At 41.0% G+C, this 22377-nt stretch overlaps 1 protein-coding gene across 1 annotated transcript in view; it reads left to right on the top strand.

The window, feature by feature from the left end:
- The window catches only part of ATRNL1 (attractin like 1), a 2439979-nt gene that overhangs the window by 622758 nt on the left and 1794844 nt on the right, over nt 1-22377 (top strand). The gene's annotated exons all lie outside the window — the stretch shown is intronic.

Genomic DNA, 22377 nt, shown 5'->3' on the forward strand with positions numbered 1-22377 from the left:
TTTCTGCCTCATGGGCTGACTGCTAGTTAACTTGTTGGTTTGTTTAACTAGAATAGGGTCAGGAATAGGGGGATCGATTCAGAACCGATAGGAATACATGACAACAACACTATGCCGAAGTACGACACTACTCAACTCTGACACTCTACACAACTCTCTGTATTCCACTCCATGCCACTTTACTCCACTCTATTCTATGACACACTAGCCCGCTCTGCTCCACTCCACTACTTCACTCTGACACCCAATGCCACTTGACTCTGTCACTCGACTCTATAACACTCCTCTCCATGCCATTCCACTCTCCTACACTACTTCACTTTGTGCCACTTCACAACACTGTGTGACACTACACCACTCTGGCTTTCTACACAACTCTGACATTCTGTGCCACTTTACTCCACTCTATTCTATGCCATATTACTCTTCTCTGCTTTACTCCACTCTGACAGTCTATGCCACTCTTCTCCAGTCTATGCCATTCACTATCAATCTACTCTGCTGTACACCACTCTACTCTGTAACGGTCTACTCTATGCAACACCCTCTACACCACTCCATTCTGATCCACACCACTCAACAACACTCTGTGCCACTCAGCTCTACTCCATTCTACTCCATTCCACTCCACTCTATGCCTTTTCACTCCATGACATTCTACTCCCTCCACAACACTTCACAACAATCTACACCACTCCACCCTGCCACTCCATGACACTCCACGCCACGATACACACTCACGTCTCTCTACTCTATGCCACTTCATCCTACTGCTCTTTACAACACTCCACTCCACGTCACTCTCCTTTACCCCCCCTAACTTTTAGCCATGTTGAATAGAAGCCACGCTGGTGTGCAACATGGCTAAAACATATTGGCAAAGCAAATAGCTCTTGCGTAGGTAAGAACTATAGGCTTAGCCAATGCTTGTTCTTTTAAATTAAACATGCTGCAGTTTAAAACAAACAAAGCTTACTTTATTTAAATGTCCTTCTCCTCCATGACCGCTCTGTTTTTTGATACTGACGTTTTTACTGGTAAGATACAGCTTAATATTCAAATGCAGTATTTTATTCATAACGTTGGTTTAAATTTTGGAGAGTATGATGTGTCCGAGCTGAGATTCTGTATCTCATAACGGAAGCATGTCAGTGAGAAGAAGTTGTTTTCCCCAATTTACAATAGCCCTAACATACTAATAGGTAGTAGCTAGCTAGTACCTAGTATTTTTCTTATATATTTACAAAATGCAATATTCTCATATGTGACTCATTTGTCGAAGACCCCCACTATTTACATACCTGAGGAAGAGTGCATGCACTCCCAGGATAGGAGAGAACTGGTTTCACCTTGTTACACAGGAACATTTTTCTTTACCCCTTAATGCTTTTTTTCCACCCCATGCAGTATACATCTTATCACAGTGAAGTGGCGAAATGTTTTACAGTGGGCCGTGGCTACTCCTCTACTGGAGTCTACAGTGTCCCCATTTTTAGTTCCCGCCTACCAGACAGCGTAAGCAAAAGGACCTATTGAGAGCTTACAGCGGGCAATAGAGCCCGTCTATCGCTTATAATTGGTTGGCTTTACTGTCACTCTCATTTGCTTGCTTTTCATGTGTTAGTTTGTGTGGTCTTTCCTTCCTCTTCTTTTGTTTGTCCATCCCCTTGAGCATAGACGCATTACTAGTGTCTGCCCGCTGCTTGTTTTTCAAGCACTACTTTCTTTGAGGGGTTAAGCACTCCATGAGAATGCACGTGCTTTCCGGCTGTCTCCTTAGCCCACTTGTCTCCCCCGGCCACTTTGCTCTATTTTGCCCCTTAATTTTCCCCCGTCCCTGCCCTCCGTGTAGCTTACGATCCCCTCCCCCCTGTGTTGGTTGCCAGGCCTCAAGATTTTCTGAAGTTGCTGGGCCCAGAAGGATACCAGTGACAAATAACATTAGTATCTGTTTAGCCTCCAATTTAGTTTAGACTGATTTCATCACTAGGTTACCACTGATTATTCGAGAACCTAGATTTCACTACATTGTCGAGTTGAAATTCAGGTACTACATTGAGGAGGAAAAGGTATGAATGGGTGGATAAAGAGTACACTGATGTAACACACTCATACCTGAACATGTTTAGGCACTAGTTCGCCTCTTATGTTGAAGCAACAGGGAGTTCAGGAAGATCAACAAGATTGATCAAAAAAAGGACTTTGAGGCCCTACAGTTGGAAAGCGTGGTGCTCCAGTTGCAGTGTCACACAGAAAACATCACAGTGCAATCTTCTGTCCCCCGAAAAGACAAGTGGTCAGATTAATCTTTACTGTAAAAGCTAATTAAGACCATGTACAAATCACAAATGTATACAGTTCCTCCTCTTTTTATGCCCTGTAAGAATGTAAACAGTTCTACCCAATTCACTCCAATTTCCTGGGAACAGATTTAGAAACAATGAAATTAATGAGATTAAAATGTTAATTTCAACATTTCAAGCCACTTCCAATGAGCTAGTTGTATTCCGCTATTTGCTCAGGAAGCCTAATGTGTCATCCAAGGAAAGTCTAGGGCACATTCTGGTAACCAGCCTATGTGCTCAGTGTTAACCATGGTCAAGCCGGTAGTTAAGAGCTTTCCAATCTGTGTCTAGCATCGTGGACACTAGCCCTAAGACTACTCAAAAATTAAAAGAGTGTTACTTACGGTATCCAAGATGCCTCTGACTAGACCCTTAAATTTTGTCAGAAACCATCCAGACCAATTTAGCACTATCCCACGATTCGGGTAATTTATTTCACTTCCAGTTGTTCATGAACATTTTCCAAATATTTCGCCACAAGGTTGCAGGCAACATTCAGTCTCCTCTAAAGCAGAAACCTGCTCGCTCTAATGTCCCGGCTAATGCGGTTTGCTCAAAATTAATATTTTCCCCAATCAAGGCAAATAATATGATCAATAGAGAACTGTTCTTAATTGCAAAGCCAGAAAAGTGTTTTTTCTCGTGAAATTTCGACAAATGCTATAAAGCAAGTGTCAGAGCATGCCTTTATCCCAGGAAAATATACTTCCTGTGAGTATTATAGTTTATCAGCTAGACTAGGGCTTACTGAAATAGAGGCGCTCACAGTCGTTTGTGCCATGGACTCTTGGCCGATCAGGTCTTCTCCTTGCAGCATGGATGTGATCCCGTCTTTTCATCTCAAAGGTGCCTGTAACCCCAGCAGTGTGAATTGTACAGGACCCTTAGATCTCAGGAGATGCAGTGGTCTACTCATCAGTTTACAGTAGCTCCCAAAAAGATTGAACTTGAGGTGGGGATGTTTTCCAGATACAACAGAGATAAAATTGGAGTTTTTTTAGTCAATCAATTTTGTCACATCAGGTGGTTTGGAAAAGATACCACGTAATGATCCTCCTTCTTCTGATCTGCTGTCTCTCAGTTCACTTCATGCCCTACTGTATGACTATTGTAAAGAATATACCTGTGTGTGCTTATCAGATGTGCTTATTCTTTGCGTTAAAAATACATCCCACTGATCCCTCATGGAAAGGTGGATTGGTTACCTGAAGAAGACTTTGCTCTTTTTCAACAATGTTCCCAAATAGGGCATCTTGCGGCTCTGTTTGTAGCGACCTATTTGCCACGTATAGAGTACCTCAGAAATCTCGCCGAGATGCATTCAGAGAAGGATGGGAAGCGGGGGCTTATTTTCATTCTAAAAGGAACTTTGCACGCAAACAAATGGCATGTGTTAAATTTGCTGTCTGCACCCCACAAGTGAGAACTGAACTAAGTTAACCATTTTAGATGTTCTCTCAGCTCAGCTCCCTTGTTGACATATATCCTAACAGTCAGAGAAGAACCTTCATCAAAGGCCACTCGCACATAATATATTCATGTTTAGAAGGGGAGCGAACACGCATCGGAAGAACAAGGCGCAAACGTGATAGGACACATCTCCTCCTCCACCCAAATGGAACAGCACAACAAGCATGACCCCGCAATATTTTGTAAGGATAAAACTGTTCTTTTTTTGACAATAAAAAAGACCCAGTAAGCCAAATATGTGACAAGTGAGATAACACTGAATGCAACATCACATTTATAAAAGTTAAACAAGCAAGGTGATAACCTGGCACCATGCAGAGCTAACAAACAAATAATCCAAACCAACATTCAACATCTACCCATAAACGATACAGCAAATACCAAGTCTTCTGTGCTTCCCACCGAAAGAGGGCACAGCAAATTGCAAGAATTGTAAATTGGAAGCATTTGTTCTCAGTCTTCATCTTGTTTGTTATAGTGTGGCTGCTTCCTATACCTTAACCCGTGAATCTGACAGCAGGTGATATAACTGGACTGGTAATGGGTCTTCATTCTGCGAGAGGAGCTGGACTATTGATATCTGAACGGGTTAACTTAGCATCCTTTCTTTTTATTAGATGGCGTCACAGGAAGCCATACTACTGTCTCTTGCTACAAAATAGACAGGTCCTCTCAGTTAATTGTAGCTGGGAAACAGTGTAAACATGTTTAAAAGCCCCAGAGGTCTGCTCCGGGTATATGTTTGCAAAACTCTCCAGTCAGAAAGGTTTATATCCAGATGAGAAGGTAGCAAAGTAGGAGTCACAGAAGCCAAAAATAAATTGTTCTGAGTAATGCCAATAGAAAATCAATTAACTTATTGTTGGTATGAGAAGTTGATTGTTGCTGCTCTTGGTCAAAGTGCAATACATTCTTTGTTAATATTGCTGATAAGAAAGCATGGAAGATCAATGCAGCTGTTTGTCAAAGATGGTTTGTTTTAGTTGTGTGCTGCTTACCCCAGAGGATTCTTCTATTCTCGGTGTAGATTTTCAGAAATGTCTGTAATTGATTAGTAGGTAGCAATATTGTATTTTCACAATCGTGTGTAATCCTTTGACTCAGTTGTGTATGCACTTTCACCTGTTGAGTACACATATACCAATACGTTGTTGTAGCTACTAGCAATCGTTAACTTCACAACTAGCAATTCACTGTAAAAACCAGCTGCTTTCTATGGTAACGAAGCTTTTCTCAAACACTTACTGTAAACTGGAAAAGGAAGTTTGAACAGCTGGGTCTGAAAACTAAAATACTCCACCCTGTTTAAGATGCCTCAGAAATATAAAGGAATGGACGGGCTGTGATCTTTACAGGGTGTCACTTGAGGGTGTCACTTTCCCGCATAGGGGAGAAGCGTGGCTCAGTGGTTCGAGGCGGCAGACCCGGAAGCTGAGATCGGCCGTGGACCAGGGTTCGATTCCCCGCCTCGGCGGGTCTCGGGCTCAAAAATTCCACGGACTCGACAATTCTCGCTCCGGTGCCTACTCAACTCACGGGGTCACACTCTGCGACTCTGGGCAATAGCTTGCTTAATCTCCACTACGGCCCCTCGCGGCGGGATGCCTGGCTTTCACCTTGTGGATACCCTGCCGGGGTATCTCACGGGGGAATACCAGGACGGGTTCCCTAAGCAAGCGCTTAGATACCGGGTCGGTGATTTGCGCTATATAAATACATGTACATTTACATTTACATTTACATTTACAGGAAATGGGTCCTGTTTAAGAGAAATATCAGTGTGCTACATAGAGCGCTTTAAACCCCGCTCTAATTAGGTGGTTACCAGTTTGAAGCTTGCCATGCCAACATGCATAGATATGTTCATTCCTTAGAACTCCTGCAAGATGTCTGTGTTCAACATACTAAATATTTTAAGGCGCCTTTGAACAAGTGTGTGGGTGCTCCTTGATGCAGGTTATTTAAATAATTTAAAGACTAGCCTGGAGCAGCGCGACCATCACAGTGTTACCTTTCAGAAAGAAGGGCGAATGATCCTGACTGCCTGCAGATTGTAGAATCAAGTAGATGCTACTTACTTAACGTGGTGGGTCAGAGACCACTCCGTGCCCAATATGAAGGCCTACATTGTGATTGAAGCAGCTGGTGATGGGCCAGAAAGAAGAGTTCCAAGTCAACCACTATCACCGCCAATCTCTGTCATATCTGCAGAGGTGTGGCCTCACCTCCATTGGCCAACATGCAGAATTTGTGAAGGTTTAAACCAAGACTGAACTGTTTTCTAAATCCACTTTGGTGAGAATTCACCTTAGTGAGAGTTTAAAAATCTGTAGGATGAATCAGTGTCTATTTGTTGAGTACATAAATATTCTCTCTGTTATCTTGGCTTCTGGCTGTGAATAATGAAACAAACAGATATTAGCTATCCCATTAAAACCAAAGGTGGCCTTTTCAGAAGTGATATTTTAAAAGTGTTCTTGCTTATGCAACCCTTTTGATGTTATTTCAGTTGATCTCTAAGTGCTTGTGGATTAAAATTTGTAAACGCTCCGGCCACCCCTCGCGACTTCAGTCACATTCATTCCTGTAAAGGGGAGCACCCCTAGCATCAATAGCAGAGAATCTAGTGTAAAATGGGTGAAAAGGCTTCTTGACAGCCAGAGAGACTATCGGCCAGATTCATCATTGTAAAATCGGCTCGCAAAGGGCCAGATTCTGAGAATCTGGCCCTTTGCGAGTGCAATTTTTGCATTTGGGATTCATCACCCCAAATGCAAAAATCGCAAATTGCGAAATCACTAAATTGCGAGGAATTGCATTTAAGGAATCTCTATTTGAGATTCCTTAAATGCAATTCATGAACCATTTTTGAATTGCGAAATCGCTATTTTTGGCCGCTATTTACCGCGAAGTCTGACTTCGTGGTAAATAGTGAAAACCTAGAAAATGCACTTTAGTGCATTTTTCTAAGTTGTATGCAACATCAGACTACATTTACATTTATGGGGTGCTACAGGGTGTCCTTTGGACACCCCTGGCACCCTTGAAATCGCATCCTTATTTGCGATTAGCAAATTGCTAATCGCAAATAAGGAATGACTCCCCATTCATTCCTATGGGCCAATCGCAAATAAGGAAGCTGTAGAAATCGCAAATAATATTGCGATTTCTACATGAATCCCATTTTGCGAGTCATTAATAGCGATTCCTTAATAATCGCTATCAAGGACTCGCAAATCGGGACATTGATGAATCTGGCTGATTATGTGTTAAATAGTCCTTCCTTAGTATGGGATCCTTAACGTATTGCGAACACCTCAGTGAGGTCATGGTTAGTGTTTGCTTCCAGACTTCGGCTCAAAGGTAAATTCTGGCCAACATGTCTAGTAAAAGAGCCTTCAGGCTGATAATAATCTCCCACATTGTCTTTAGTTTTGAATATTTTCATGGGGAATGTTCAAGCCAAGGGCACCTCGCCTGTCGGATGGAACAGAGTCAGACTTTTTTGAAGACTGATGAAGTACGATGTATCCAAATGTTGCTGCCACGTTGAAACATTAAAAATGCCAATATATGACACTGCAAACCCACATGGCTGCTAAACAAAACAAAAATAACACCCTTGCATTTTCTTTCTCCTGGGCACGTAGTGCCTAGCTATCACTAAGACTGATGTCGAGGCGTACCCTTATACATACCTGTGCATCAGTTTATTGTATATTCATTCATAAACCAGGCTAAATTTATGTCATCCATCCCAAAAGGTTTTTAAACACACTCACTAAAGTTCAGTTTGTGATAGCCAACAAGGCCCAAGAGTAATATCAGTCATCTGCATAAAACAGTGAAAAATCTAAATCTGATTAAAAAAAATGTCAGGTTTGTCTTTGACCTTATCTCTGATCCTCTTGTGTTCATCTCTGACTCTGCCAGTACATTGGCAAAAGCAGCAGTGGGTAATGGACATCCCTGCCTAACCACTTCATTTGAAGTGGAATTTCTTGATTGGGCCTCTTTCTATGTATAGATATATGTTGTAGCCCTAGCAGGGATGTAGTTGAAGGATCAATCAACCGATAGGCATTTATTAAGCATAGCAATTCACCCGAGAAGATCTCAAGGCACTGGAGCAGGAGCTGGCGTCCGGAGAGAAGGAAGAGGGAGGTGTGTGGCGGGTTGGTGAAAGAACACTCTTTGGTTGATGTAGGCAGGTCCTTCGTTGTAGAGTTCTTTGTGGACATGGGTCATGATCTTGAACTTGCATCTCTTCTGGACTGGAAGCCAGTGGAGTTTTCTGAGGTAGGGCTTGATGTGAGTTTGCCTCGGGAGTTCGAGGATTAGCCTTGCTGCTGAGATCTCGATTGTCTGCAGTCGTCTCTGGAGGTGAGCGGTGATTCCTTTGCACAGTGTGTTCTCGTAGTCAAGCCGAATAGTCATGCAGGCCTGGGTGATCATTTGTCTGTTGTTGGCAGGGAGCCATCTGAAGGTCTTGCAGTGAGAAAGCAGTGTGAGGAAGCAGGTGGTGGAGACAGTGTTGACTTGTTTCTTCATGGAAAGCATGTTGTCCATGATGATACCTAGGTTAAATGGGTGGTTGGTAGGGGTAGGAGAATGTCCAAGTTCTACCGGCCACCATGCGTTGCTCCAAGGAGAGGCATGGTTTCCAAAGAGGAGGACTTCCGTCTTGTATGTGTTCAGTTTGAGGCAGTTGTGCTTCATTTAGTCAGTGATGGTGGTCCTGTACCTACAGAAGTTGCCTCTGGATGTGGTGAGGTCTTCTGACAAAGAAAGAATGAGTTGGGTCTCATCAGTGTAGGAGATGATCTTCAGCCCATGCATTCTAACGATGTTGGCACGGGGGTCATGTAAGTGTTGCAGAGGGTGGGGCTGATGGAGGAGCCTTGTGGGACACCGCAGACAATATTCTTGGGATCCGAGGAGTAGGGAGGGAGTTTGATTTTCTGAGTTCTTTCAGTGAGGAAGGAGGCAATCCTTTTTAGGGCATTTCCTTGGATTCTGTTATGGTGGAGCCTGTTGATCGGGTTCTGGTTGGAGACCATGTCAAAGGCAGCCAAGAGGTCGAGGAGGATGAGGGCTGCCGTCTTGGTCCAGGAGGGCTCTGATGTCATCAGTGGCTGCTATCAGGGCAATCTCAATGCTGTGGTTGACTCGGAAGCCGGACTGGGAGGAGCCCAGGAGGTTGATGTGCTCCAGGTGAATGGTCAGCTGACTGTTGTTAGCATTCTCAATGACTTTGGGCGGGGACTGGGGCAGGGATATTAGTCAGTAGTTTGTCAGTTGCTCTTTGTCTGAAAGTAATCTCTGATTGGTGGTTTAGGTTTTTTGTGTGGTACAAAAAAAGTTTTTTCTAGTACGATAGAGCGGATGGACTGTGGTTGCTCTACCAAAAATTGTTGAAATTATTGATTTAAGTTAACCTGTATAATTAATAGGTCTAGGACCACTGTTGTTTTGATACCGGTAAATGCCCAGGTCCATACCTTATGGGTTACCCCATTTTCTTAATGGTTACCTTTGTGCAGTATAACTGCGAGGGTTGCAAAGTAATCTCTGATTGGTGGTTTAGGTTTTTTGTGTGGTACAAAAAAAGTTTTTTCTAGTACGATAGAGCGGATGGACTGTGGTTGCTCTACCAAAAATTGTTGAAATTATTGATTTAAGTTAACCTGTATAATTAATAGGTCTAGGACCACTGTTGTTTTGATACCGGTAAATGCCCAGGTCCATACCTTATGGGTTACCCCATTTTCTTAATGGTTACCTTTGTGCAGTATAACTGCGAGGGTTGTTTTGAAAGTAATCTCTGATTGGTGGTTTAGGTTTTTTGTGTGGTACAAAAAAAGTTTTTTCTAGTACGATAGAGCGGATGGACTGTGGTTGCTCTACCAAAAATTGTTGAAATTATTGATTTAAGTTAACCTGTATAATTAATAGGTCTAGGACCACTGTTGTTTTGATACCGGTAAATGCCCAGGTCCATACCTTATGGGTTACCCCATTTTCTTAATGGTTACCTTTCTGCAGTATAACTGCGAGGGTTGTTTTGAAAGTAATCTCTGATTGGTGGTTTAGGTTTTTTGTGTGGTACAAAAAAAGTTTTTTCTAGTACGATAGAGCGGATGGACTGTGGTTGCTCTACCAAAAATTGTTGAAATTATTGATTTAAGTTAACCTGTATAATTAATAGGTCTAGGACCACTGTTGTTTTGATACCGGTAAATGCCCAGGTCCATACCTTATGGGTTACCCCATTTTCTTAATGGTTACCTTTGTGCAGTATAACTGCGAGGGTTGTTTTGAAAGTAATCTCTGATTGGTGGTTTAGGTTTTTTGTGTGGTACAAAAAAAGTTTTTTCTAGTACGATAGAGCGGATGGACTGTGGTTGCTCTACCAAAAATTGTTGAAATTATTGATTTAAGTTAACCTGTATAATTAATAGGTCTAGGACCACTGTTGTTTTGATACCGGTAAATGCCCAGGTCCATACCTTATGGGTTACCCCATTTTCTTAATGGTTACCTTTGTGCAGTATAACTGCGAGGGTTGTTTTGAAAGTAATCTCTGATTGGTGGTTTAGGTTTTTTGTGTGGTACACAAAAAAAGTTTTTTCTAGTACGATAGAGCGGATGGACTGTGGTTGCTCTACCAAAAATTGTTGAAATTATTGATTTAAGTTAACCTGTATAATTAATAGGTCTAGGACCACTGTTGTTTTGATACCGGTAAATGCCCAGGTCCATACCTTATGGGTTACCCCATTTTCTTAATGGCTCTTTGTCTGCGGCAGGTTTCTTCAGTAAGCGGTACAAAAGGGGGTGGCGATGGACAGAGCATCTGAACCAATCAAACACTCACACCCAGTCAAAAGATCTGGGTTTGATCCATCACCGTTCTTTAGCCCACTCTGCCACCCCAGTTCAGACATGGCTGTATGCAAATCAGTCTGACCCTGTGCCTCATGGGAACAGTCCAGCCCGAACTGCCAAGCCATGCCTTCCCTGGACCGGAAACAAGCTTCGAAGGACCGGTTTCTGGCATTTCAGCCGTCTTCAGCCCGGCTTGCTTGAATCCAGTGGCAAAGTGAGCAAGGGACTCACGTCTGAGCATACCCTGCCACACTTATGGCGGCCAAAGCGGTACAAAAGGGGGTGGCGATGGACGGAGCATCTGAACCAATCAAACACTCACACCCAGACAAAAGATCTGGGTTTGACCCATCACCGTTCTTTAGCCCACTCTGCCACCCCAGTTCAGACATGCTCACTTGGCCACTGGATTCAAGATAGCCTGGCTGATGAGGATTATAAATCCGAAACCGGTCCCATGATGCTTGTTTCCGGTCCATGGAAGACATGTTTTGGCAGTTCGGGCTGTACTGTTCCCATGAGGCACAGGGTCAGACTGATTTGCATATAGCCATGTCCGAAATGGGGTGGCGGAGTGGGCTAAAGAATGGTGATGGATTAAACCCAGATCAGTTGACTGGGGTGAGTGTTTGATTTGCTCAAACGCTCCGTCCATCATCCCCTTTTGTATCGCTTTGTTCGCCCTAAGTGTGGCAGGGTATGCTCAGACGTGAGTCCCTTGCTCACTTGGCCACTGGATTCAAGATAGCCTGGCTGATGAGGATTATGAATCCGAAACCGGTCCCAGGATGCTTGTTTCTGGTCCATGGAAGACATGGCTTGGCAGTTCGGGCTGTACTGTTCCCATGAGGCACAGGGTCAGACTGATTTGCATATAGTCATGTCCGAAATGGGGTGGCTGAGTGGGCTAAAGAATGGTGATGGATTAAACCCAGATCAGTTGACTGGGGGTGAGTGTTTGATTTGCTCAAACGCTCCGTCCATCATCCCCTTTTGTATCGCAGGTTTCTTCAGGAAGGCTTCTTCTTCTGCATGCTTCCACTCTTCTGGGAAGGAGGTCATGGCGATGGATCTATTCAGGAGGTTCGTGAGCTCTAAGCTGATGTTGAAGATATGGTGGGGGGGCTTGGATCGGTGGGTGCCCCTAGTGCATGGAGTACATGATGGAGGTGGTGTCTTGCGCAGTGAGGGGGTCCCATGCAGTGAATCTGAGGTCAGGGTACCTAGTGTCTGTGGGTGTAAGGAAGTCGAGGCTGTCACTGAAGGGGAGCTGGGGTTCGAAGTACCTGTAGATGAAAGCAATCTTCTTGTGGAAGTAGTCAGTGAGTGCGTCGCACAGGGAGTGATAATATTCCTGGTGACCGATGGGTTTTTAAATTGCCCAATTATGGCGAAAGGCTACTTGTTGTGGCTTGAGCTGGTCTCTATGCGGCGTGATGGCGCTCTTCTTTGCTTCTTTGAGGAAGAAGTGGTAGTGGTTGATCACTGTCCTGAATGTGGTGTAGTGCTCCGGGTCCTCCTGCTGCACCATCTTCTTTCTAGCCGACGACCGTCTCATGTCGAGGTCTGGAGATTTGTGGTAAACCAGTTGCCCCTCTTTGCAGATCCTCTGATCTTGGTTGGCTTTGCGGATTTAATTTCTAAACTTGGATTCATTTATAAACTTGGATTAGTTCCTAAACTTGACCAGGTTAACCAAAGATTGGCCCTATCCTCAGCATCGAAAAGCCTTGGAGGTTTCACTTAAGGGCACTGGGTGTGTGGTGTTTAGAACAGGTATTGTGACCAGAATGCTTTTTTAACATATAATACACATACCTTTCCTCTTAAATGACCCACGTTCCCTCTGGCCTCCACAAATTGAACAGCTTTGCTGATTAGTTCGCCTCTGGATGCAATCATATAGGCGGTGTAGAGCCCATGTTGCACTGTATATTAAGCAAAGCTTTTGTGCCCAAAGTTCATGATGTTTCTTGCACCACTGCTGTCCTTATTTCATGCTGCTTTGATATTGCTATTCAGTTGACTCAAAAGCCAAGTTGTGGGAGAGACATGAACTTGCCAGGGTGACATCACTCATCGTTAGTTATGCAATTACAGGCAGTTTCATCTTTGCAGGTTCTGAGATGCAGTCTGAGTGGATAAAGAGAGTAAATACAATCTTTTTCCATTTCAATTTGAATCATGTTAAACCTATTAGCGCCGGACACCGCGCCCGGGGACGGCACAAATCTATTAGGCACGGAATGAGTTTCGGGCGCTTTTTCTTCCTCCCGCAGCCTCTCCAGCTACCAATTGCTGCAGTGAAGATCCCCTCTGTGGCAGGGAATCTGAAAAAAGGTAAAACTCTATAAAGTATGGAGAAAAGCACAACATCTTTCTTTAGAATAAGGTATTGGCTTAGCAACAATATTCATTGGTAATGAGGTAAAGATAAAGGGCACACCACGCCCGAGTGTGTGCATGCCTATACATACATGTAACGTGAGAATCCGAGTAATCGACTGTAGGTGTGAGTAGCCTACAGGGCATGGCTACTCACAAACTTTCTCTCGGGGGTTGTGGCCGAGGACCGCACCGGTGGAGGGGGGGATGTCAGTGAGGCGGGGTGGGGGGGGGGTAGAGAAAAAAAAATCTGTGACCATGAGGTCGACCACAGGCCCCTGCCGCAGACGCATTCGTCCACTGAGCCACCAGATCCGACATACACATATCTATCTATCTGTCTCTATCTCTATCTCTATCTCTATCTCTATCTCTATCTCTATCTCTGTCTCTGTCTCTGTCTCTGTCTCTGTCTCTGTCTCTGTCTCTATTTATTTATCTATCTATCCATCTGTCTCTGTTTGTCTCTCTGTCTTTCTCTCTGTCTTTTCTCTCCCTCCAGGCAGAATTGTCTAAATTCTGAATATGGGTACATCTAATGTTCAGGGATAGTGACTCGAAGATGAAGTTGCTGTGGGAGAATAGGACGTTGTCATCAACCCGAAACAGGAAGCTTCCTAAAAGGCCCTTTAAAAGTCTGCTGTGAGAACGCTTACTATTGACTTTTAAAGGGCCTTTTGGGAAGCTTTGCGATGGTGCTGTGTGTGATGTCACAGAGGCCAGCAGTAAACACATAAGATGGCCACAGGAGCACACGTAGTGAATACGTACTTAAAACGTATTCACTCCGTATGCTCCTGCGGTCATCTTCTGTGTTTACTGCCGGCCTCACTGGAAATGTAGTAACAGCAAGGCAAAGTCCGCGGGCCGCCCATAAAGGCCTGCCGGGCCGTACTAGGAGTACCACGGCTATAGGGGAATCTGCCGTTGAATCACTAATAACTTTGTCCCCTTTTGACGAATCTGCATACAACTTTCCAACAGAAATATAGTGTACATGCATGCACACCATCTTATCAGCTGCCTAGGACATGAGCATGTTTGCTTCCGACTCAGTCTTGCGGTCCACAGGCTAAGGCTCGTTTCGCGGACCACCAAGATGACCAACCATCGACAGTGGCTACTAGAGGCCCGTGGGTTTTCTAGACCACCAAAAATATGTAAATACATTTAAAAATCCCATACCTTGTTATTAGTGAAATATAGCTTTGCAGCAAAGCCTTTCTTTGATGCACTGCTTGTGAAGACACTACTGACGACCGTATTGGCAAGACAACATATGACATCACCGGTCACGTCATTGCTATGTTGATGCACAATTTACCCTGCATGATGCACCGAGGGGATGCTCTGCAGCTGTGCCTTTCTGAACACAAATACGAGGTGATTGGTGGCTTTGCCTGTGAGCCCTAGTGTCACACACCGGAAAAGTCTATGGCAGGCATGTTTTGCGATCAGCACAGAGCATGGCCTTCACCTGTACCATGTTATACCCACAGAACAGATATGGCCGTGCGCAGTGCGCAGCTTACTCACAATGATCCAGCGGGCTATAGAAAATATATCATAAACTACGCTACCCAACTTCATAACCTATAAACAAAATTCTAAACTAAATATGGACCCATTTATAAACCTGATATATTTTGGGCCTACTGAATCAGGTGGTCAGAATAAATCTATATACACATTATCTACAAACTATATACATATTTATACATTTGCAGAAAGAATATTGTCATTAGAATAAAACCCAACCATTTAAATGACCACCATAGGCGACGTGATCTAGCTAATAGTAACCTACACTTCTGAATAACCAAGACCAGCTTGTTTGTCAAAAGTAAGATTTTATTTTCTAAGTTATGGTATATGAGTTGAAAGTTTTATAAATGAAATTTATTAGCAATAATGCAAGCATGTTTCTAATGAAATATGAGAAAATTACTATTTAAGCACTTGAAACAATTTTAAAGAAAATATATAAAGTTTAGCATTTCTAAAACCTAATTCCCTAACTAAGCTAAATAGATAGAAATTAAAGTAAAGTTCTTTGAGGATTCTTACGTGCTCCACGCAAAGTCCAGTAGCACATCACCCTCATCGGAAAGTCAGAAAGCAGCAGCCAGCCCAACCCTAAGGGCATGACTTTTATACCTTTCTACGCTAACTAAACTAGCAAAGGAAAGTTTTCAGAAATCCTCGACGTCCCATTGGCTGAGAGTGACAAGTGACATGTCACCCGTTTCTCAAAAAGTTCCATGAAATCATGTCTCATAAAGACCATTGTCTCTTCCACGTGAAGCCAGAAGCTTCCTGCGTTTGCAACTATGTATTAAGTCATCCTCGCAGCTTCCATAGACTTTCATTACACTTCCGCGGATGCCAAGTTAAGGACTGACAAAATGTTCACTTTCGACCTTGGCCATGTCCGACAGAATGATGTCAGCTCATCAGTTTTTGCTTTGTGAATGCAGCTTCAATAAACGTTTTAATTCAGAATGGGCGTCTCGTGACTTTCTGCAGAATTATATGTCAGCTCTTTTTCTGCGGTTCAAATGACTAGGCCCAAAAGCAGGCAACTTATGTTTTCTAGTATAAAACAAACACAAGAAAAGTATTAATGTAAGAAATAAAGTAGATTCTGTATCCACCCCATGGTTTACTAATTAATTAACCCACCCGATTAATCAAAATGTTATCTAGCCATTGCAAACAAATAAAGCAGCGTTTATATTTACCAGTCTCCGTATTTCTATGAGACCCATATGCACCTAGAATAGTAGAAATAACATCACACAGACAAGGAAAAGCAAAACAAGCACATGCTTCTTTTATGTTTGCAGCAGTTAGTAATGATAAAAACGAAAACAATAAATTATTTTATTATTTTGCACGAACAAAAAGATGCAACATTTATGCACGTTTATGAGCACACATGTTAGTCCCCCCACGTATAAAGTTTAATCTAAGTTGTATTAGCACGACATATCACAAATCATTAATAATATTATTCATGTTATGGAAATGTGACTTTGCGAGTTTAAACAAAATTTTGTTTTCTATCTCGCTCCATCAACTCCCTCATCTGGTGATTAACAAATCACCACACCAGCACTCAAAATTTTGGTAAATTAAATTTTTAAGAAATCGATTCAAATTCATTTGTATCAGTAAACCTAAAAGTCTGTTTCTGCATAATCTTTGCAATTAACATGACGCTCTCTATGTAACTCCTGTAACTCGATCTCCCTTTCCTCTTCTTTTCTGAGTTTATAGATTCTTTTCTTTTCTTTCAACTGTTTCTTTCTTTTATGTAACAAACAACCTAATTTGGTCAAAATAAAAATGAATACTATTATAATCAAAGGTGCCAGAATCTTGCCAAGAATTGAACTTCCGATATTATGAAACCAGTTTTTAATTGCTTGAAACCTTTTTGAAAGTTTCCCTGTAAAATCTTCTTCTTCTAAAGGAATTATCTCTGAATGCATTTGTGTAATATTCTTAATATACATTTCAATATTCTTACTTTCATCAGGTATATATGTACAGCAATGTTGGACATGTAAAATGCCACAGACTCCTCCCTCTTTTGCTAGGAGTATGTCTAAAGCAAGACGGTCTTGAATTACCATGGATCTAATTGCAATAACTTCAACATTCACTAATTGAAACCCATCAGCAGTGTCAGTTGATAATCTATCAACTATAGTGGACAATTTTCTGATTCTTCCTGCATTTAGGGTTATACCAACAAAAGGTATTACAGCTTGAAAAATATCTCCCAGAACTTCGGTAAAAGTTTCTCTTTTAGCTCTATTTACATAATTATGAATTTTAAACAATCCTTCTGAATCTCTGTCAACATGAAACACTTTAGGAAAAACAATTCCCACATAACAAGTTCCATACCAATGGTCTGGAAGGTTGTAGTAGGCTTTGTCACCACAAACAAAATAAATTCCAGGAAAGATAGGATCTTTTCCACCTTTAAATCCCCAACCTCCCATAATCTGATAAGTATCTTCACAGTTACTTGCACCTACAAAATAATTATCAAAAAGTGTATTATCTCTTCTAATGCAAAGCTTTCCACTAACTGGTTTGTCTATGTGAATTGCAATATTTTCAAGCATTTTGCCATTTAATTTCTCATCCTCTTTTTGCCAGAAGGCTGACTTAGTCTGCTTGACTAATTCATTTCTCTTATAAATTGCTCTTCTCTCCTCAACCATATTCAAAAATTTCTTTCCTTCAGCACTTAATTTACATGTTAGATTATTCTTGTAAGCATACTAGTAAGTAAGTTCGTTAGTAACAAGGAAATATTCTCTCATTTGTTTTGCTTTCTTATGCTTATTTAAAGCATTATCAATCTTAACATTAGCAAAAATTTCATCATAATTTGAATAGTAATATTCTAAACGACCAGTTTGATAAAATAAACTAGTTAATACACTACATGTTACAGCATAAGTGAGAGGAAGCATATTATATGTTACTCCCTCAGAAACAGAAGCAGGTAACTTAACACAGACATAGCAGTCTTTTGCATCCATTACCTTTACATATTCACTCAATAGCTTTGTGAATGTATTACTTGAAAAATCACCTATTGATTTATCTTGATGGATGTTAGGCTGATGATCAATAACTTTTGCAGATGTACTATGTTTAGTTTGGCTAACCAGAGCTTTGCTTGTTATGTTAACTTTGTGTAATTCTCTATTCATTTCTAAAGGGATAATCACAGCTAGTACCAACCAGAGCAGAACTAAAATGAGCAGACATACCAGAGTCATCTTACAGCATCTTTTAAAAACAGAACATCTTGAAGTGCTCTCCTTAACATAAGGCATTTTTAGGTTAGTTTTAGCCTCAAAAAATAAAAATAAATTTTAAAATTTATATACACCCCCCTTTTAAAATATATTTTTCTTTTATAACCCTAAACAAGATTTCTTCGACCTTATGTCATACATAAGTTTTCTTCTACTAAACAGTTTTTCTTCGACCTTGTGTCAACTAACAAATTTTCTTCAGCCTTTTGCCAATTTAATAATTCTGTACTTCAATCATTGTCACTAATTTCTTGTATTTCGTTTTCTTCTTCACTACTATCATATATGTCAATAACAGGTGGAATTACTAAGTAAGTCCACTCAGGAGACTTGTATTTCTGGTTTGGTCTAATTATTCTCTTCCCTTTTCTCGATATCACTTCAATTTTTCTTCCAACTCCAACTTCTTTTCCTGGACTCTTTTGACTACTTATTTCCTCTACTTGTTCTATTGGCTTTTTGATCAATCTGACTCTCAATCTTCCACCTGGCCAGTAGTCTGCTTTTCTCACGTACTTCTTCTTTGGTTCAGAATTATTTGATTCTGACTTCCAAGTCCTTTTCTTTCTGTTTTCACTTCCACCTTCCACGTCACTTTCTTCAGTTTCGTAGTCTGAAATTTAAATTGACTCAGGAACTTCTCTATTCGGCAATTTCACTCCTTCAGGAACTTCACTTTGTCTTCCATCACTGGTACTCGGTAATTCGTTCTCCTCCTCTTCCTCAATTACCTCTAACTTCCCAGATTTCGGATTTTTGTTCCTTACTTCAGAGTTTGTTCTCTGCCTTTCGATACTCTCCTGGTCTGAAACTTCTTTTGGTTCAGCTTCTTTGTCTTCAATAGAGACAACCGAATCCTCAGTTATCTTTCCTTTTAACAGATTCTCTTCACCTTCAGAATCTATTTCAATTATTTCTAAGTCTTTTCTTGTCAGATTTCCATTCACTGGCACAGTTTCCAGATGTCGACTTTCTTGTCGATCTTCAGAATCTGGAATTACTTCACCTTCTGTTCTGTCTTCTGCTTCAGAATCAGAATCATCTGTGGTATCACTTTCAACATCAGAACTCTCAGGAGTTGGTACTGGAATAGTATGACTTGGATGAATCCAACGTTTCAATCCTCTGCACTTTACAGCATTAGTAGTGATCAAGATTACCTGCCTAGGTTTCTGCCATCTAGGAGTTAGACAATTCCTTCTCCGATGTACTTTCGTTCTGACCCAATCGCCAGGTCTCAGATCATGAGTCAAAACTTTTTCATTTGATTGAGCTTCAGTTCCCACCTGATTAGACACAGAAGTTACCATATCAGATAACCTTTTACAGTAATCCAAAATTGCACTGTCATTTATGCTCAACAGTTTACCTACAGGTACAAAAACTTGCCTCATAACTCTTCCCATTAAAATTTCATGAGGACTCAAACCTGTCTTTTTATCTGGTGTACTTCTTAATGACATCAAAACAAGTGGAAGAGCATCAGTCCACTTAACACCTGTTTCAAGACACATTTTTCCAATTCTGTTTTTGATTGTTCCATTTATTTGTTCAACTACACCTGATGCCTCTGGTCTGTATGCACAGTGTATTTTCTGCTCAATGCTCAAAGCTTCACAAATTAACTTCATCAGTTTGTTATCAAAATGGCTTCCTCCATCACTCTCAATAGTGACTGGAAAACCGTACCTTGGGATGATTTCTCTGAGCATTAGTTTTGCTACTGTAATTGAATCACAATGTCGTGTAGGGAAAGCCTCTACCCATCTTGAGAATAAGCATACAATTACAAGTACATATTTCAAACAGTTGTGTAAGGGCATTTCAATGAAATCTATTTGTAACCTGGTAAAGGGACCACCCTCTCGACCAATTATTCCTGTCCCCACCACTGATTTTCTGTTTGGATTCATTTGTTGGCATGACAAACACCTTTGACAAAAAGATTCAGCAATTGTTCTAAATTTGGTATTGAACCATGTTTCTCTGAAAAGTCTGACCATAGAATCTCTTCCTAGATGTGCAGGACCATGATATAATCTGGCCATGTCAGCAATCAAGCAATTTGGTAAGACTACTCTGCCATCTTTGTAAACCCACACTCCATCTTCTTCACGTGGTCTACAATCTGATCTTAACCATAGGTCTTTTTCTTCATCATCTGCTTCGTTTTGTAAATCTCTAATCTCATGCCATGTTTCTACAACAGTTGTTAGCATTAATGAATTTGAATCAGTTTCTTTACTCCTCTCCCGATTGTATGAATAATTTTTCCTTGCGCAGTACTTTGCTGTTTCATCTGCGAAGGCATTTCCCTTGGAAATATAATCAGTTCCTCTAGTGTGCGCTGCACATTTGACGATGGCAATTTCTTTTGGCAATTGTATTGCTTCAATTAATCTTCTAATGAAAACTGCATTTTTAATTGGTGATCCTGTTGATGTCATGTATCCTCTCTGTGACCAGAGTTGTCCATAATCATGCACAACTCCGTACCCATACTGACTATCAGTAATGATGGTAACTCTTATATCCTTTGATATTTCACATGCACGAATTAAAGCAATCAATTCAGCCACTTGTGCTGAACGAACTCCTTCAAGACATGATGCTTCTTCAACATCTACAACTGTACAAACTGAGTATGAAGCTTTCAAGACACCTCCTTCGGATCTTAAGCATGAGCCATCTACAAAGTAGACAAAATCCGATTCAGACAAAGGTCTGTCTTTGATGTCTTTTCTTGGTTTAGTGCAGAATTCCATGACATCTAAACATTCATGTTCAGTTTCAATGTCATCAACAATTTCAGAATCAGGCAGTAATGTAGAAGGATTCAGATTCAAACATCTTGAAATCGAAACATTATCTGCTCCCAGTATGATTTTCTCATACTTTGTCAATCTGCTACTTGTTAAATGTTGAGTCTTACCTCTTGTCAGTAATATTTCAACTGAATGAGGCACAAAAACTTTTATAGGAAATCCCATAATGATTCCTTCACTTTGTTCGAGGCTGATACTTGTAGCTGCAACTGCTTTCAAACAACCTGGTAATGCTTTTGCAATTGGATCAAGAACTGCAGAGAAGTATGCAATAGGTTTCTTTAAGTTTCCATGTCTCTGTATTAATACAGATAATGCACATCCTTCTCTCTCACTGCAATACAGTTCAAAATCTTTCTCATAATTTGGCATACCTAAAGCAGGAGCTTGGCATAAGCTCTTTTTCAGGTTCTCAAAAGATTCCATCTCAGCATCATTGAGAATAATTGGATCTTTTACATCTGATTTGGTCAGTCTTTGTAGTGGTTTTGCAATTACTGAAAATCCACTTATCCATTGTCGACAGTAACCTACCATTCCCAGGAACATTCTGACCTGTCTTTGTGTTCTTGGCGGTAACATTGCTTGAATCATTTTTATTCTCTCTATTGTTACTTGTCTTTTCCCTTTTGCAATTCTGTGACCAAGATATTTTACTTCTTGTTTGCAAAACTGTAGTTTTGCTGGGGACACTTTATGTCCCTCTTCTGCAAGGCGATTTAACAGAATTATTGTGTCTGTTACACAATTTTCTCTTGTCTTTGCAGCTATTAACAAATCATCAATATATTGCACCAACGTAGACCTACCTGGTAAGTCTAAATCTTCTAATGATCTTTTTAACAATTCATTAAAGATTGAAGGACTTTCTGTATAGCCCTGAGGGATTCTTGTCCATCCAAGGGTCTTACCTTGGAATCTGAAAGCAAAGATTTCATAACTGTCTGGATGTAATGGAACAGTAAAGAATGCATTGCAAAGGTCAATGACTGTGTACCATTCAGCATCATGTGGAATCTGAAATAGAATTACTGCTGGATTTGGAACCACAGGACAACATGGAACGACAATTTGATTAACCTTTCTCAAATCTTGTACGATCCTAAATGTTCCGTTAGACTTTTTAACTCCCATAATTGGTGAATTACAAGAGCTACTCTTCATTTCCTTTAATACACCTTGCTTGATTAATTTTTCAATTATAGGTGTAATACCTTCAATTGTTTCTGTTTTCATTTTATATTGTGGAGTGTTTGGAAATTCTATTCCCTGTTTCAATGCAATTTTCACAGGATCTACGTTTTTCATTAGACCCATCTCATTCCCAGTAAAATCCCATATTTCAGATTTCACTGTTTCTTTTAGCTCTTCAGGTAAATCCTTTTCTTCAAATGCAGGAAACAATTTTGTTTCTTCTGCTTCTATCATCATCATTGTCATCCTGTATAAACCATCTTCCTCCATTGTTTGTAACTCAACTCCATCAGGAGAACAATATATTCTGCAATTCATTTTACATAGGATGTCTCTGCCTAATAGATTTACTGGACTACTATTACAAACCACAAATCTGTGTTTGTCTCTGTAATTTCCAATTTCAACTGGTATTGGATCAGTTAA

Source organism: Lissotriton helveticus, chromosome 5_1 (genome assembly GCF_964261635.1).
Source record: "Lissotriton helveticus chromosome 5_1, aLisHel1.1, whole genome shotgun sequence".
Lineage (NCBI taxonomy): Eukaryota > Metazoa > Chordata > Amphibia > Caudata > Salamandridae > Lissotriton > Lissotriton helveticus.